This window comes from Cryptomeria japonica, chromosome 8, assembly GCF_030272615.1.
Source record: "Cryptomeria japonica chromosome 8, Sugi_1.0, whole genome shotgun sequence".
Classification (NCBI taxonomy): domain Eukaryota; kingdom Viridiplantae; phylum Streptophyta; class Pinopsida; order Cupressales; family Cupressaceae; genus Cryptomeria; species Cryptomeria japonica.
In genome coordinates this window covers 150,560,934-150,577,562 of record NC_081412.1, presented here as the reverse complement: position 1 = coordinate 150,577,562, position 16,629 = coordinate 150,560,934, and positions in this window count along the sequence as shown.

Below are 16,629 nucleotides of genomic sequence, written 5' to 3'. Positions count from 1 at the left end.
GCTTCTCAAACTTTGCAATCCCCAAAAACACCTTCAACCAACATTATTCCATTTTCTCCTCAGCCGACGATTGAGCCGAAATCTCCTAAACATAAGATGCATGATGGTCTTGATCCTATGCGAGTTAAAGATCCTATTTTTATAAATCTTGATGATGATATAGATGAAAATGTTACTCCTGTTCATTCTGATAGTGAATATGAATATGTTGATGTTGATAACCATTTATCTAATGAATTTTCTAAAGCACTTATCCTAGCTCCTAGACAAGAACAATGTGGTTTGGGATATGAACATAGCCCTTGTTTGGATCTTGTGATAGCTCCATCTGTTGTGTTGGATGTTCCTCCTCTAGCGTGTTTCCTACCTTCCCGAAATATTGATCAGCAAGATCGGGGGGTAGATGACGTGCTAGACTAGTTCATTAGCATAGCAGACTCTCTCCTCCTCTCTTGATCTCTTTTGTTACTTCTTCTATGTGTTATTCTCATTCTTCTATTTGTTGTCCTTAGTGTTGTCTACTTGAGGATGATGCAAAGCATTGAGATCTCTTTTGGTCTCTCTCATGTTGACTCAAAAGACACATGTGTTCCCTTCTTCTAGGTGACCTTCCTTGATTGGGGAATGAAGAACAATTATGCATACATACATATGATATACATGAATTATCATACAGCATACTGACCCCGAGGAAAGCGAAGTCACCTTGCGCTTTGTGTTTTGTGTCTATTATCCTTGGGCTTATCTCACACTTGGGGGCTAAATCCTTGTGATAACGTGCTCCTTTCTCATTCTTATATGTATCACTACCTTAAAGCAATCTCCCCTGGTGAGGCATGTGCGATCGCTTTAATGTAGGGGGGCATACATCCCATCCATATCTTTTCAAGATATTTGAAAATTTCTTGACAAATTTAACTTTGCCTTGAAAATTTTTGATATCTTTCTTGCATGACTCATAGTGAGGGAACCTTACTACTGACAGTCATGGTTCTCCCTCGTGATCTTCCCTTTTACTTTGTCAATCAAAGTCGTAAGATCCTTAGTCCACTGGGGGCTTGGTGTATCTTGCCTCCTTGACGTGGTGAAAGTTTTCAATGTTGTTTCCTTGTACTTTACTGGAAGTATGATCGTACGCTTATACTCCTGCTAAAGTGGGGGCTAAATGTAGTGTCCTAAAATTGTGACACTTGCAATTTTGACTGCATTTGGGTCTTCACGATGGCGGCGCAATGTTGAACCTGAATGGAGACCCCGAAACCTGTTTACGACACCAAAAACTGCATTTTTCTGCACCCTGGCCTGATCCCTCCTTGCACCCTGCTGTCCTGGGAGGTGGGACCATGGCGCCCAGTGCCCTGGTCCTTCTGGACTAGGGTGCCCAGTGCCCTGGTCCCCCAAGACCATGGCGCCCAGCACCCTGGTCCCTGGCCCTATTTTGGGCCCGGTCTCTTGTGGGCATCGGGTCTTTAAGTTTGCAAATTGGAAAATAATGTTTCCTGGTCGGCCTAAGGTCGGGAAAATCAGTCTATCAGCCCTAATTGACAAGTATATAAACTACATTTCCTCTTCCAAAAAAAAGAGGAAGACATATGTGTGCAAAAGGCGGAAGCGATATTCAAACATTCAAACATTCAAGCATTTAAGCATTCATTCAAGCAATTGAGCATTCTAAGTCTCCATTCAAGGCTAGGTGTTGCATTCAAGACAAGGATTCAACCATTGAAGAGGAGATCACATACAACAATACAACATACTACATACATTACACCTTCACATGTAAGAATACAAACATTCTTACAACAAGGTTGCAGGTACGCGGCTGTAATTGAAGATCTGAAATCCTTGTGCAAAGACGAACAGATCCCCCTTCATTTCGCGGATTTTTCGGAGGACCGTGTGCACGCTGGGCGCCATCTTCCTGTCAACTTTTGCTCAAATTTGTAGAATAGCACCGTCTCGACATTTTACTGCTAATTCCAGGTCCGCAGCTTCATCCCGTATCCCTATCTCTGTTTACAAGCGAATCTTTCTTGCTTCTACATACATTCCTAGTTCAATCATTCTATCTACATTCTTTACAAAAGAGGGTATCCTTGATGATACAACCCTTGAAACTCATTTAGAATCCAATCTTGCATTGCATGGGATTGGATCTTGTGGGTTTCAACCCCTCTTTTGAATGTAAAGTCTCTCCTAAGTGAAAACCATCAACCCTAGTGATTCTCCCTTCTCTCTCCTTGGAGTTGGGGAGGGGAGAACAACTAGAGTTTGATTTTTCCGCTTTACAAGAAGTATTTTTCATATCATAAGATATTCACGCTAGGATAATTTGTTAATCTTTTATCATATCATCATCTCCATACTAGATTAATCATCATAATTCTAAACATCATATATATCTTAGAATGCATTCATTCATATAAATCAAACATCACTTGTTCTTGGAGTTGTCATTCCTTATTCATTTTCTCAATCATCTGAGAGCGAAATATTAACTTTAGAGATCATGTGAGATAGAGAACAATGGAACACCCCAAGACAACTGAGAGGGGGGGATGAATCAGTTGTCAAAGATTACTAGAACCATTATCAATTAAAACTTTAATACCGGAATAGAAGTTAAACCAATTAAGCATAAACAATAATCACAAAATAAATACCATCCACATGACACCAAGATTTATACGTGGAAACCCGGTAAAGGAAAAAACCATGGTCGAAAGCCTACCCACAGTCAAATTATACTTCTGCAGTAAGTATGTGAATTAAAATTGAGGGGCATGCACTTGCAAGAAAGCCAATAGCCTAGAGCACACTGCCCATCACAAAAGGAGTTTCACTGACTACATAGAAATCCAGACTACAATCCAGAGAAGTGTTCAACTACAAAAGATAGCATATCCTATGGCGAAGTACAATTCTAGTTAAGCTCAATACTAGATGACTAAATCCTCTTACATAAACCTAATTCTATCTCCAATGATCGACCAAATCCTCTGCCTAAATAATATTACAATATTCACACATTACACATCCATTTCCCATAACCATGATGATCTATAATGAGATTTTACATCTATATATATAAACCCTTGACCATAAACAATCAGGTCGGCCACCAAACAATAAACCAATTACATAATTACAAACCATGTCGGTCTTAGACAAAACAAATAATATCCAACACATAAGACATCCCAGAAACATATCAAGAGGTCCAATCCACATATTACATTAAATTTGATCCATAACATAGATCAACCAGAACCCAATATAGGTCCACACACTACATCAATGATCTCCATCCACCAAGTCTCGAACATGATCACCAACAGCATCCTGAAATTCCACCAGAAACTGCACCAACACCACTTATGCATTTCATCAAAGATCTTCATCAAAAGCTCTGTCGGTGAAACCCTCACCCGAATCAGAAGCAAAGCTTCTAAGAAAATAGGATAGCATCCGATCACCAAACCAAAACCAACTTACTGAATATGAACACAAGTATCATGAATAAGCCAATTCCATAACCAAACTATACCAGAGCCTACCGGATCATGCTGGATCCAAACCAAGCCAAAAACACTCAATCTACTGGGACTAGAAGGGTGTTAATAAAGCATCCAAAAATCTAGTGGTGGCATCAATGCACCACATAATCAATTCCTCCAAATGGCCAGCAATCTCCCCCTTTGGTATTGATGGCAACACTAGATGTCAAAAACATCTAAGTACCAAGAAATGCCAAACAAGTCTCCCCTAATGGAAGACAGCCAACAATCTCCCACATACAGTTCTGAAATAAAGACCAAACTCCCTCTGTGAATGATATCTCTATAAAGCTCTGAATTATACATGTCTCTCTCCCCCTGATGTATACAACTCCTTAATTTTTTTTTTCACATCAATATCTCTCCCCCTTTGACATCAATGCCAGAAATCTGACAAAAATATCAAAGCAAAAACAAAAACCATTGAATCACAAAGCTGACTACTCCCCCTTAGCAGTAGCATCCAAACATCAGTACCAGAATGAATAGTATCTCTAATAATGCATATCGGACAGATGCCAAACCGCATCAATCAAGTCTCTACCAGAGGGGTAGAAACCCCCAATCTATCTCTCAAGTACTCAAATGATTCTTTAGGCAAAGGTTTGGTGAAAATATCTGGAATCTGCTCTTTAGTGTTCATATAAACCAATCTAACTCCATTTGCTTCCATCTTTTCCTTCAAAAAGTTGTACTTGATAGATATGTGCTTTGTCTTACAATGAAATATCGGATTCTTTGATATATCAATAGCAGCAGAGTTATCACAATGAATAACTACTAGTGCATTACAATCCACCTTTATATCCTTCAACATTTGCTTCATCCATAAAAATTGTGTACAGTTAGTAGCAGCAGCAACATACTCAGTAGTAGATAAAGAAGTACATGACTGTTTCTTGTTGATCCATGAAACCAACTTCTTTCCAAGAAAGAAAGCTCCACCGGAAGTACTTTTCTAGTCATCAATATCTCTAGCCCAATCAGCATCTGTATATGCACATAAAGTAAAGTTATCATCCTTAGGGTACCACAAACCATATTTTGATGTACCTTGCAAGTATCTAAAAATTCTTTTCACCGCACTCTCATGATTTTCTCTAGGATCACTCTGAAATCTTGATACAATACAAACAACATTCATTATGTCAAGCCTAGTATAAGTCAAATAAAGAAGACCTCCAATCAAAGATTTGTATCTTGTAGGATTTACCGGTGCAGAAATAGCTTTTCTTGTCAATTTCTCACTTGTAACCATAGGAGTACTTACTGGTTTAGAATCTCCCATACCAAATTTCTTCAACAATTCCTTAGCATACTTAGTTTAATAGATGAAAATACATTTGCCAGTCTGAGTAATCTACAAACCTAAAAAAAAATTCATTTCTCCAATCATAGACATCTCAAACTCTTTCTCCATATTCTTAGAAAATTCTATGCATAACTTATCTTCACCTCCAAAAATTATGTCATCAACAAATACTTCAATAATCAGCATATCATCATTAGTGATTTTATAATTTAAATTACTATCAGCATTACCCTTAGTAACACCAAGCTTCAAAAGATATTTATCCAACCTTGCATACCAAGCTCTAGGTGCTTGTTTCAATCCATATAAAGCTTTCCTTGACTTACAAACCATGTTTGTATCATCTGATAGTGAAAAACCATTCCGTTTCTCAATATAAACTTCCTCATCAAGATCCCCATTCAAAAATTCACACTTAACATCCATCTAATAAACCTTGTAGTTTTAATAAGCAGCATAGGCAAGAAATAATCTTACAACTTCAATCCTATCTACAGGTGCAAAAGTCTTCCCATAATCAATTCCTTACTTTTGAGAATATCCTTTACAAACCAATCTAGCCTTATATCTTATAACTTCACCATCCTCATTAAATTTATTCCTAAAAACCCATTTAGTTCCAATAACATTCTTATTTTTAGGCCGAGGAACCAAAGTCCATGTACTAGTTTTCTCAGTCTGATCTAATTCTTCTTCCATAGCCCTCAATCAATATTCATCTTTACATGTCTCAATTACAGATATTGGTTCAACTTGTGAAATTAAACATACCTCATTAGTTTTCAGTCTTCTTCTTGTCATTGCTCCATTGTTCTTATCCCCAATAATCTGATCTTCTGAATGATTCAATCTCACATACCTAGGAGTCCTTTGACTCTCTGTTCCTCTTCTCGGTTCTTCAATTAGTGTAGAATTTTTTGATATTGCCGGAGTAACTGGTTCAACACTTTGTTCCAGTAATGGTGCTACCGGTTCAGATATAATCATTTCCACCAATGTTTCCTTCTAATAAACTCTGATTGGACTTTTGTTCAACTCATCTACTTTGACATTAGCACTCTCCATAATTCTCTGCAATCTCTTGTTATAACATTTGTATGCCTTTCTTTCATTAAAATAACCAAGAAATATGCCTTCATCACATCTAGGATCAAATTTACCGATGATATCATCTCTCTTGATAAAACATTTACTACCAAAGATTCTGAAATACTTAACTGTAGGTGTATTTCCAAACCATAATTCATAAAGTGTTACCGTTTTCTCCTTTGATAAGTACTATGTTGAATGTATTAACCATTGTGCTCACTGCTTCTCTCCAGTAGATATGAGGTAGACTAGCTTCCATCATCATTATTATAGCAGCATCCAAGATAGTTATGTTCTTCCTTTCCACAACTCCATTCTGTTGAGGTGTCCAAGGAGCAGAAAATTGTTTTTTATACCATGCTTCTCACAAAAGTTATTAAACTCACCAGATGTGAATTCTCCACCATGATCTAACCTCAAACATTTAATCTTCAATCATGTCTCAGTTTTCACTTTAGCCTTAAAGATTTTAAACTTTTCAAATGCCTCAGATTTTTCCTTTAGAAAAGTAACCCACATCATTCTAGAATAATCATCAATGATTAACATGAAATATCTATCACCTTGAAAACTTTTAACTCTAGCAGGGCCACACAAATCAGTATGAATAAGATCAAGAACATCATTTGATTTATCTTGTATACTCCTAAAAATGGGTTATGGTCTGTTTACCCATTTCACATTCTTTACATACAGGATTATAGGGCTTCATAATCTTAGGTATATCTCTAACTGCCTTAGTTGAACTAATCTTTATAATGCAATCAAAATTCACATCACATAGCCTTTTATGCCATAGCCAACTCTCATCAATCTATGTAATCAAACACATGTGTCTTCTCACCAAAATTCAAATGAAATATATTACCTTTTGTATGTGTACCGGTTGCAATCTCCAAACCAGATCTAGTAATGATTTTTCATTTTCCATCCTTGAATTGTAATTCAAATCCTTTATCCACCAATTGTCCTACACTCAAAAGATTATGCTTCAAACCTTCAACATAATAAACATTGTCAGTATTATTCTTATCATCCAATGATATAGTTCATTTTTCTTTGATCATACATGCTTTGTCATCTCCAAATCTAACTAGACCGCCATCAAATTCTTGCAAAGATAGAAAATTTCCTTTATTTCTAGTCATATGATGTGAACAACCATTGTCAATTACCCATTCATCCTTGTCTTCAATTTTAGCAGCAAGTGCCTTCTCTTCATGTACATTATCTTCTAGTGCCAGAACATCTTCCTTGATAGCCAGGAACACCCATTCCTTCCCATTGTCAGAACCACTAGCAGAGTCTTCTGTCGATTCATCATCAGAATCAGTAATGTCTTCCTCATCCACTATGCAGCACGATTTGTCTCTATTTTTCCTTTACTTATAATTGTTATGATATCCAAGGTTAAGTTTAAATGATCTTCTAACTCTTTCTTCAAATCTTGAATTTCTTTCAAGACATCTAGATGCAAAATGACCAATCTTATTACATGCAAAACATTTAAAAGGTGCATTTCCTTCATACTTACTTCCTACCAGTCCTTTAGGTACTCTTCTAGCAAATAGTGCTTCAAGTTGCTCAAACTCATCATCTTATCTCTTCATATCTTCCAATTCCTTTGCATATAAAGCTTTCCAATCTTGCTTACCGGTTGTAGATGTAGATGCATGAAAATAAGGTTCAGTCTTCACAGCTCCAGAAGGTCCAAATTCTTCAAGCTCAAAAGAAGATAGTTTCCCAACCAAAGTATCTTTGTTGATAGATGTATTAGCCATTATTCTCAACTCATTAATAGAAGTAGCCTTCATTTTGCAGGTCGGTGCTAAGGATCTCAAAACTTTAAAAACAATTTCATCTTCGCTCAGAGTTCCACCACAACATTGAATTCTCATAACAATCTCATTTACCCTTTCCATGAATACAATAATCCTTTCATCTTCTTCCATCTTTGAGTATTCGTATCTCACTCGGTAACCATCAAGTTTAGAAATCTTCACTGTAGGGAACCTTCATTAAGAATCTCCAACTTGTCCCATATAGCCTTTCCAGATGATTTGTTGGTTAATCCCATTATTTGCTGATAAAAAAGTGCACACAAGAGGGCTTCTCTTGCTCTATAATCATTCTCAAGCTCCTTATCCTAGTTTTCTGGAGGAGGATTGCTAGATGTCATATTATAAGGTGTCACACCATTCTGTGTGATCTCCCAAATCTCCTTGCCAAGACATCTCAGATGAGTCTCCATCTGAATCTTCCATATTGTGTAATTTGTTCCATCAAGCCTAGGAATATCCCTTCAAAAGATAGCTGTAGAGAACTGGATGAACTTGAACTCTTAGTCACCATAGGATCATCCTCAAGCAATTAAATTTTCTGTAGAGAGGACCAAAGCTCTGATACCATTTGTTAGACAGTTCAAATAATCAGAAGACAACTGAGAGGGGGGGGTGAATCAGTTGTCACAGAGTACTGGAACCATTATCAATTAAAACTTTAATATCGGAACCCAAAACATTAATACCAGAATAGAAGTTAAACCAATTAAGCATAAACTCTAATCACAAAATAAATACCATCCACATGACACCAGGATTTATATGTGGAAACTTGGTAAAGGGAAAAACCATGGTCGGAAGCCTACCCACAGTCAGATAATACTTCTACAGTAAGTATGTGAATTACAATTGAGGGGCCTACACTTGCAGGAAGGCCAATATCCTAGAGTGCACTACTCATCACAAAAGGAGTCTTGCTGACTACATATAAATCCAAACTACAATCCGGAGAAGTGTTGAACTACAAAAGATAGCATCTCTTATGCTTGAGTACAGTTTCGGTTAAGCTCGGTACCGGAGGACTAAATCCTCTTACATAAACCCAATTCGACCTCCAACGATCAACCAAATCCTCTACCTAAATGATATCACATTATTCGCACATTACACATCCATTTCCCATAACCATGATGATCTATAATGAGATCTTACATCTATATATACAAACCCTTGACCATAAACAATCAAGTCAGCCACTAGACAATAAACCAATTACATAATTACAAACCATGTCATCCTTAGACCAAAAAAATTATATCCAACACATAAGATATCCCAAAAACACATCAAGAGGTTCAATCCACACGTTACATTAAAGTCGGTCCATAACCTAGATCAACCGGGACCTAGTATATGTCCACATGCTACAGCAATGATCTCCATCCACCAAGTCTCGAACAAGATCACCAACAGCATCCTGAAAGTCCACCAGAAACTGCACCAACACCACTTATGCATTTCATCAAAGATCTTCATCAAAATCTCTGTCAGTGAAACCCTCGCCAGAACCAGAAGCCAAGCTTCTAAGAAAACAGGATAGCATTCGATTACCGGACCAAAACCAACATACTGACTATGAACATGAGTATCATGAATAAGCCAATTCCATAACCAAACTATATCGGAGCCTATCGGATCATGTCAGATCCAAACCAAGCCAAAAACCACTCAATCTACTGGGACCAAAAGGGTGTCAGTAAAGCATCCAAATATCTATTGTTGGCATCAATGACAGAACATCAATGCAACACATAATCAATTCCTCCAAATGACCAACAATTCATTAGTTCATATGCTCGCACCAAGAGTCTCATTGGTGTGTGGGTCTTTTAGATTCGATTTATTCATTTTTGTTACTGCATTTTACAACATACAATATGATTTATCCTTATCTAGACCCTGTTAAGAATATAAATAGTAGTATGCATAGTTTCTTTCTAATAAACAAAAGACAACTTAGCATCTTTCATCATAGTTTTACCCATGTCAATAATAGTTTTGTTCTAACTTTCTACCACACCATTCTACCAAGGGGTTCTTGGAGTAGAAAGATGTCTCCTGATCCCATATTTCTCACAAAAATTGTCAAACCCATTTGAAGTAAATACTCAACCTCTATCAGATCTCAAACATTTTATTCTAGCATCAACCTGATTCTATATCATTGACTTGAAAACTTTAAATCTTTCAAAATATTCATAGTTTTCCATAAAAAATGTAACCCATATCATTCTAGAATAATCATCAATGAGTAGCATATAATAACTTTCACCATTGAGTCTGTGTGTCCTTGTAGGACCACATAAATCTATGTGAATTATCTCCAACAGGTGCGATTTAGAATACTTCGTGCTCTTGAAACTTCTCATTGTTTTCTTGCCTAATTGACATTCCCTGCACATAATGTCAATAGGTTTAATAATCCTTGATAAATCTCTTATTGATTTATAGTTATTGATATTTATCATGTTATTAAAGTTAACATGCCCATCCTCTTGTTTCATAACCAACATTCATTACTAGGACTCAAATAACATGTGTTTCTACTTATGTCCTCTATGTAGTATACATTTCCACTTGTCTTGATTCATTCTAGTACCAACTTTTTCTAGATCTATCTTTTCTAATCATACATCCCATTTTTATGAACACAACTTTCTAACCATTACACATCTGACTAACACTCAACATACTATGTCTCAATCCCTTTACATAATAAACATCATCAATAGAGACGCTTCTTATTCCACAGATCGATGCATCTTCCTCTCCTGCAAATTTTACAAATCCACCATAATAATTCTTCAAGGTAATAAACTTGTCTTTGTCTTCGATCATGTGATTTGAGCATCTAGAATCAATGATCCATGATCTAGCTTCAACTTTAGCATGCACTGCAGTCTTTACTTCCAATCTGCCAAAACAATCTTGATACTTCTCTTCCATTGCCAAAAATAATAATTCTTTATTTGAGTCTTCAACTTCTTCTTCAAATGAGTGTGCTTTCATAGAATACAAACTCCTTTTCCCTTTATTACTATCATCCATTCTTCTCTTAATGTCATTTCTTCTATGCCTACTTTTATTTTCATCATCCTCTGACTTTGTGTAATCTTCTTTATATGTATATTTTGAAGTATGATGACCAATTCTTCCTTAGTTAAAATATTTCAAGGGTAAATTGTTAGGATTCCCAAAGATGCTGAGAGGGGGGGGTGAATCAGTATCTAACAGGTATTGAAATTTACTTGACTTAAAACATGAAAAGCATATTAAAATTGTGTACTAGTAAACAATAAATAATGCAGTAAACGAGAGTAATAACAACCACATAAGAAGCACACCATAACACAGTATTTTAATGAGGAAACCCAGTGTGAAAAAAACCTCGGTGGGATTTGTGACCCACAATATTCGCTTACTGGCTAATAAGGGAAGATTACTTTTACAATAGGGGCCTGCACATGCAAGAAGGCCAAGTGCCTAGAGCTCACTACTCAATTACAAAAGAAGTCACACTAACTTACAAAATGGATTATACTTAATCCAATGTCTTGTACTGCTTCAAATCAGCATCTGCTATGCCAGATTCAGTACCAGTTTAAGCTCTGCTACAACATAAACCCTTAACCAATATTTCACATATTAGGTCTTCTTTATTCACATCCTATTTCACATCCTTCCTATTACAAAATGATCTCATACATATATGAGTCATATTACAACTCGCCATGTCAGCTTACAATGATTTTACAGTTAATTACAAAATACATTATAAACAAAATTGAAGTCAGCCAAGGTGTTGGTATCCTTCCTTTTACTGCAGGTGTTTTGTATGTCAGTGTAGAGTCTGTCGATGTCGGTGTATTTGTCTTGCCAGTATCATATGATTGCAAGGTTGCCATCAATGACAAAACCTTCAATCACCTACAATTTCTCATTGGAGTGTGCATTTGCCAACAATCTCCCCCTTTGGCATTGATGGCAACACTCATGAGAAAAATCAAAAGTGTCCAAAATAATATCCAAAAATAGTCTGCCAAAATTGTCTTACCAAAACTGTGTGCCAAAAAAAATGTATGCTCCCCCTAAGCAGATGATGTCCATTCTTCTGACCATTTTTCTCATCCCACTACTCCCCCTTTGACATCAATGACAAAGGTTGTCATTCGGTGTCAGTGGAGTCTTGTCTAGATTCTTGTAACCGGTGGGTTACAATCTGAAATATATCTGTTAAGATCAAATTTATACCATTGTTGAACATCTTGCTATTTTTTATTGCCTCTTGTGTTCTCCGCACTGTACCGGTGAGTATGTGCATTTTCTCTTCCGGTGTCTTCAGTCCAAGAACCAGAGCCTCAGATATTTCTTTTCTCAAGGAAATAAGATACTCTAGTCTTGGACTAAGTCTGCATTTCAAGTTCTTTGCCTTATCCTTTATTCCCTGTTTGTCATTCTCTAGTTTCTTGATTTTCTCTTCTTGCTCTGCTATTTTCTTTTCTAACTCCAAAAATGAATCTGATGCTCCTATCAGATTGTCAGCAATATTGTTTATCTTCTCTTGTGCTTTGTTGATCTCCTTGTCAAGATCCTCCGTTAATACATTCGTTTTGCAAGTGTCCCTGTGCAGTTTCTTGAAGTCATAAATTATTTCTCCAAGTTCCAGTAAAAAGGTATCCATTTCTTCGTTGTTCTTCTTCACAATATCCTCATAGAATTTCTCTTTTTCTTTTATCATTCTTTCTTTAAATGTATCCTCATTTATTTGATCAATAGTCAATATGTTGTCGGCGATGAACTTAGACAATGTGTCTAGTTGACCTAAAGAATCCTCATTATCAACTGTGCACTTTGGTGCAATCAATTTAAGAATTGGTATTGTATCATCAATAGCCTTAAAGGCTTGTGCATTGCATTCTATGATCTTCTTTATTAAATTTAATAGGACCTCTATTACACTTGTAGGTCTAAATTCTACCATAGCTGTACCAGATGTTTGTCCAACAGCCTTTACAATAGCCATGCTACCGGTTGTGGTAATCACCTTGCTTGATTTGACCTCTGATAGGTATGTCTATGTTTTTATTTCTACAAACAAAGATTTATGCTTTTCAGTTTGGGTCGGTGGCACTGTCGCTGTCTGAACCTATGCTTCAACCTTCTTAACCCTTTTCCTAGATTGAATAGTACTTTCTATTGTTTCAGCATTTCCAAACACTTCCTCTTTCGGTTCCTTTGGAGCTTCAAAAAGGGCTTTTGCATATGTTTCTATGATGTTGTCATCTATTTCATACCCCATTTCAATTACCCAAATAGTTCTAGGGACAATTGCTTCCATCCAAATTTCATGTTTCTTGATCACAAAACAAACTTCCTTTTGATACTTATCCACAATGGCTTGTGATAGTCTTACTCTAGTATTCATTTGAGCTTTCAATGCTTGAAAATACTCATTTATGTTTTTCTCTCGGTTCTCTCCCATATTGTTCAATAGATCTGATAGTTGTTTTCCTACTGGTATGTCAAAACCAAAATCTCTAGCACCAATACCGGGTACTTGTTTGGTTATGTACAACATCAAACAAACAAGTAAATTTCCAAATCTGAATGTTCCTTTCTTCTCTCTTTTGATCTTACCCAAATTGTCTATCAACTCATCTTTAAGTCATTCACATATATCTATCCTTGCATTATCATTGACCATATCATAGGCACTTTTGATACATAGGCTAGAAACTGAGTTTGACCTATTTGCATGTGTAGCCTTATAACATAAGATCATACTGATAAATTTAACATTTATATCCTTCACATCGTTTACCCTTAAAGATCTCTTATCAAATGTTGCACCAGTTAGGTTTATCATTGTGTCGTTTGAGACCTTCTTTGTTTTGTCTGGTCTATTACCGATGGAGGGTAACCCTGTTACAGCTTTTACTGCTTCTTTTGTGATTTTATGAATTGTGTCCAACCAGAAAAATTCACCATGTACTTTGCTTAACACAATCCTTATGATATCCTTGGGAAAATCCGGGATATTAAGAATTTCAGTGAAACCTAGGATTTCTACTACCTTATGTTCAGGTTTGACATTTCCAGATTCATCACAAATCATAGTTTTAAACATGTTCTTAATCTCATCATCACCTAATTCCTCAATATGACAATGTATATACATCCTAGGGTTTTCAGCATATATAACCCCTTTAGGGATTTGATAAAATGCACCTATGCTATCATCTTTCTTTGCAATTTTGGCAACTAGTTGGAATACGAGTCTAGGGCACTTAATAACCTCAACAACAGTAGGATTTGCAATAAATTCAAGAGTGGATGAAGATGTCATAGCTATAAATACCTCAATCTGCCTTAAGGATGAATGATTTGATGGATTGCTTCACTTCTTCGCTTAGAATGACTTCGCTCAGGAATTTTCGCGCTCTCAAAGATTTGAATGCTCAGTGAATGAAAAAGGAGCCAAAACACTTACTTTATAATGTTATTTTCTCCAACTACCACATTTAATGCTCGTCAGTTAAGTCACAACTTGTATAGAAGTAATTTCAACTTCTTACCATCACCCGAGGGAATAATAGCATTTTTTTCATTTTGTTGTTAAACCCCCAAAAGATTTGCTTTAGTTTGATGAAGATTCTCCTGCTGGTGGATTATTACTCTGTTCTGTCAGTGGAGGAGTATTCCCATTAATATTCTGATTTGACTTTCTGATCCATTGTTTTGAGAATTTTTGCTTTACCTCTTCAACCTTTTTTTTACCTTTCAAACTAGGACCTTTGTTATTTGTCGGTGAGGACTTGCTTCTACAGAATTTAGCAATATGTCCAATCTTGTTACAGGCATAACAAGTCACATTGTTCTTCTGAATAGCTTTCCCATATCCTATGCCAGTATGTGTTCTGCATTGATTAGATAAGTGTCCAAATCTTCCACAAATATAACATCTTACATTCATTCTGCAGTTTTCTGAATTATGACCAACTTTGTTGCATTTGGAACATTAACCGGTGGGTTTATTAGTGTTCTGATAATTTCCAGACCTACACTGATTTGCTCTATGACCATACTTGTTACAGTTAAAGCATTTGCCATTAAATTTGTAAGAAGTAGGTTGTCTTATCGGTTTGCTATGATCATGATTGTTTGCAGTACTGAAGCTTTCACCAGTTTCAAAGCCAATGCCATTTGTATCACCATTAGGTTTCTAATTCTTCAGCATGTTACCAAGTTCTTCTGAACTTTTCTTGAATTTCTCCTTGTGCTGATTTGCAGCAATCAATTCACTCTCCAAGATTCCTTTTTGTCTTATGAGTTCAGTTCTGTCATTTTGTGTGTGCATTAGATCTGTCTTCAACATATCATTTTCATGGCTGAGTCTTATGTTTTCATTTCCAGCATCATTCAGTCTACTAACCAATTCTTCTTCATTTTTCTTTTTGTCTTCAATTTCTTTATAGAATCTCATAGTCATGTCCTGCATCTCATTCTTTGTTGTTCTAATTTCTTGTCTTAGCTTGTTTACCAGATCATTAAGAGTTTCCTTTTCATTTTCCTCATTTTGCATCTTTTCACAAAGTTCTCTCCTCTTGTTTCTTGCAATAGTAAATTTTTCTTGAAGTGCTTGAATAATATCCTGTGCAGCTTTCAGATCATCTTCAAGTTTGATATTCTTCACCTTTTCTGCATCATAGTCTGAAAGAGTTGTTTCCAATTGCTTTCTCAAGTTTTCCATCTCTACCGGTGACAAGATCTTCCTCAAGCTGTTAGGCTTCTGAAAATATTGGACCAGGCTCTGATACCAATTGTTAGGATTCCCAAAGATACTGAGAGGGGGGGTGAATTAGTATCTAACCGGTATAGAAATTTACTTGACTTAAAACATGAAAAGCATATTAAAACTATGTACCGGTAAACAAGAAATAATGCAGTAAACAAGAGTAATAACAACCACATAAGAAGCACACCATAACACAGTATTTTAATGAGAAAACCCGGTGTGGGAAAAACCTCGGTGGGATTTGTGACCCACAATATTCGCTTACTGGCCAATAAGGGAATATTACTTTTACAATAGGGGCCTGCACATGCAAGAAGGCCAAGTGCCTAGAGCTCACTACTCAATTACAAAAGAAGTCACACTGACTTACAAAATGAATTATACTTAATCCAATGTCTTGTACTGCTTCAGATCAGCATCTGCTATGTCAGATTCAGTACCGGTTTAAGCTCTGCTACAACATAAACCCTTAACCAATATTTCGCATATTAGGTCAGCTTATTTCGCATCCTATTTCACATCCTTCCTATTACAAAATGATTTCATACATATATGAGTCATATTACAACTCGCCATGTCAGCTTACAATGATTTTACAATTAATTACAAAATACATTATAAACAAAATTGAAGTCGGCCAAGGTGTCGGTATCCTTCCCTTTACTGTCGGTGTTCTGTATGCCGGTGTAGAGTCTGTCAATGTCGGTGTATTTGTCTTTCCAGTATCATATGATTGCAAGGTTGTCATCAAGGACAAAACCTTCAATCACCTACAATTTCTCATTGGAGTGTGCATTTGCCAACATAAATTACCTTTATACTTCCCGATTCCTCGCTTTAGCCTTATTACAAAGTTTGTTTCAATCTCATCTAGGTTTTTTTCCAATCTTCTGATACATTCCTAATAGTTCTCTTCTATTGCCAGAAATAAGTATTCTTCATTTGAGTCTTTAGCATCTTCTTCTTTAGATGAGTGTGCTTTCATAGAATAAAAACTCCTTTTCCCTTTACCTCTATCATCTATTCTTATCTTAA